This window comes from Xyrauchen texanus, chromosome 32 (assembly GCF_025860055.1).
Source record: "Xyrauchen texanus isolate HMW12.3.18 chromosome 32, RBS_HiC_50CHRs, whole genome shotgun sequence".
In the NCBI taxonomy this organism is placed as follows: domain Eukaryota; kingdom Metazoa; phylum Chordata; class Actinopteri; order Cypriniformes; family Catostomidae; genus Xyrauchen; species Xyrauchen texanus.
Genome location: NC_068307.1, coordinates 2,552,642 through 2,556,305, shown reverse-complemented (window position 1 = coordinate 2,556,305; position 3,664 = coordinate 2,552,642).

Here is a 3,664-nt window from a genome sequence, read left to right as displayed (position 1 = left end):
TGCAGCTGGTTTAGTGTATTACTGACGCCATCTTATGGCTGTTAAAGGAATATTCCAGGTCAATCAACAGCATTTGTGGCATACCACAAACATTTTTTGTAAACAATGTTGTAAAATTGGATATAACTTTACACAGAAAAGGTTTATAGTTGATTATATCGCACTAAAATCATGCAAACACTCATAATGTTTACGTCTTGTGTTTATACTTTTGAAAAGTGAGTGTTTAAACTAGAGGAAGACCAATATAATGATTTTACCGATTAAAGGAATAGTTCACCCAAAAATGATAATTCTCGATAATTAAAACTTTATTAACTTTTAAAAAATGCTTCTTACTAGCAGTCGACCCATCATGGAGCGGTTGGAAGTGCTCGCTTTGTATACAACAGAGGAACGAATGTCAGCGTCCCATATGTAACGATTTAAAGTTAAACACGTTTTTATTATCAATTTGTTTCTTACACAAATCTGTCGATTTGCCTCAGCGACTGGAGTCGTGTGGATTACTTTTATGCTGCCTAAATGTGACTTTTGGACCGTCAAACAGCCAGAAGTCTGATGGCACCCATTCACTTGCACTGTGTGGACAAACAGCTGAAATGTGCTTATAAAAATCTTCCTTTTGGTTCTGCTGAAGAAGGAAAGATATGCACATCTGGGATGGCTTAAAGGGGAGTAAATAATTTTTGGGTGAACAAACCCTCTAACGACGATAGTTACCAATAGTTTTCTTTTTCTCCCTAATTTGGAACGCCCAATTCCCAATGCGCTCTGAGTCCTCGTGGTGGCGTAGTGACTCACCTCAATCCGGGTGGCGGAGGACGAATCTCAGTTGCCTCCTCGTCTGAGACCGTCAATCCGCGCATCTTATCACGAGGCTTGTTTAGCGTGTTACCATGGAGACGTAACGCATTTGTGGAGACTTCACGCTATTCTACGTGGCATCCACGCACAACTCGCCACACGCCCCACCGAGAACGAGAACCACATTATAGCGACCACGAGGAGGTTACCCCATGTGACTCTACCCTCCCTAGCAACCGGGCCAATTTGGTTGCTTAGGAGACCTGACTGGGGTCTCTCAGCACACCCTGGATTCAAACTCGGGACTTGGATGGTAGTCAATGCCGCGAAGCTACCCAGGCCCCCCGACAATAGTTTTATTTATTTATTTATTTATTATTTCTCAGTGTTCCTCTGTGGCCGGTGGTATTTTGATTAGATTATCAAATGTTTTAAATTTAAGCAAGTGCACATACATTGTCTCTAACTTCTTATCTTGTGAATAATAATATATATATATATATATATATATATATATATATATATATATACTGTGTATATATAGTTAAAATCTTTCATCTAGTGAATACATAGGGTATAAAAAGCATTTGCTCTAAATCTTCATTTTTGCTGGTTAATATTGGGATTTTGATATATAAACTCTATCTGGGATTGTATTCACTTTGGACTCTTGTAGCCAATGTCTGTGCCCGTCTTAATAAAAGAATTGTCCCCATTCACTCTCACTGTAACATTGTATATGTCAAAATAATGAAAATCATCCGAATAAGGGCATCAATAACACTAGATGATAATAATACTGGGATTTCACAGTTACTAAAGGTTAAATGTTCTGTACCTTAATCAGTGTATCAATACCTTTGATCATTTTCAAGATGTTTTGTATAGGATTAATGTTTAAATACAAGAGATTCTTCTAAAGGCAAAGTGTAAAGGTGAACACTTGCATATGACTTAAATGAATTTCTCATCAAGCAGCATCTTGGCACTAGACTCTGTTGAGAGACGTCCAAGGAGAAAAGACAAAGTAGGTCTAAAGGTCTGCCAGGTAATCTTGACGCAACTGGTGACTGAGGACTTTAATTTAATTAAGGTATTAATGAGGAGCGGGGATTGTGTTCATAACTACACAAGCCCATTTATTAACTGACTTGTGATATATCCCCTGATAGCACACATATATCTCCCAGACATCTGCTCTTTTTAAGATGTTTATCAGATGTTGATTAGGATGCGATGCGTTCCAGATCAAACGCTCTTAAACAGACATCTCGTAGATGTGCGTGTGCTATCTGGCTCCTCTTTAACGAGAGCATTCATCTGGAACAACAGATTAAACATTTTGATGTTTTGTGTATACCGCATTTTCACAGGTGCTAAATATGCTTTATGTTGGGACTGAATTAATGCTTCTTTGGAGGAAAGTGTTAGCTAGTCTGTCATGAAACACATCTTTTAACTTGTTTACATTTCTCCCAGGCATCTGCGATAGTATATTGTCATACGTAGGCTCTTGGAAATAAAAATATCCATTACGGAAGCAAATTTAATGCATGTGTTAACTATAAAATGATACAAATATATAGAAAAGTAGCTAAAACATATATAGTAGTTCTATTGATATTACAAAATGCAACTTATAGTATGATTTATAGTAAAAAAGGACTTAAATATTTATCTGTTTCTCACCCACACCTATCATATCGCTTCTGAAGACTTGGATTAAACAACTGGAGTTTTATGGATTACTTTTATTCTGAATTTATGTGCTTTTAGGAGCTTCAAAGGTCTGGTCACCATTCACTTGCATTGTAAGGACCAACAGAGCTGAAATATTCTTCTAAAAATCTCAGTTTGTGTTTTGCTGGAGTATTATCACAGTCGGGGATATGTGAATGATTAGCTCCTACATTGATTTTGATCCATTATTATTTTTTGTGCAGTGTCAAATTTAAAACAAACAAACAAACAAAAACAAACACTCTGGACCTTAGCGTCAAAAACTGCCATAATATTATATCTTAATATTATTTTCCACTTTCAATTAGTTAATTTTTTTACCAACATCAGTCCTGAACATAACTACCAAATATTCATACATTTTCAGGATTTTAACTCTTTAAATGCCAGTTCGTTTATATAATGCTACTGCTGTTGTTTACACACACACACACACACATGTTGTGTTTCCATGTTTTATGGGGACTTTCCATAGACATAATGGTTTTTATACTGTACAAACTTTATATTCTATCCCCTAAACCTAACCCTACCCCTAAACCTAACCCTCACAGAAAACTTTCTGCATTTTTACATTTTCAAAAAACATAATTTAGTATGATTTATAAGCTGATTTCCTCATGGGGACCGACAAAATGTCCCCATAAGGTCAAAAATGTCGGGTTTTACTATCCTTATGGGGACATTTGGTCCCCACAAAGTGATAAATACACGCTCACACACACACACACACACACACACACACACACACACACACACACACACACACACACACACATTTCTCAATACACACGTACAAAACACATTCTGACATCCATACCAACACACCCACAATATTTTAGATGCATAATTTATTAAACTGGCCTGCAGTGCTCTATAATACAGCAAATAGAAAATAGGGGAAAAGCATGTATTTGCTCCATAGGCCAAAAGTGAGAAAATGGCGCCATCTGGTGGAAACATTGTTTATTAATTTATTTTGAAGCCAAGGCTCCGTAATGAAAGCATATCACATAATTCATGATTTTATGATTTAATGGCACTGGGATCAATTATTGCAGTTTTAACGGGTTTCAAAGGGCATATTTTTGTCCTTGAAGGTCCTGAGTGTAACTAT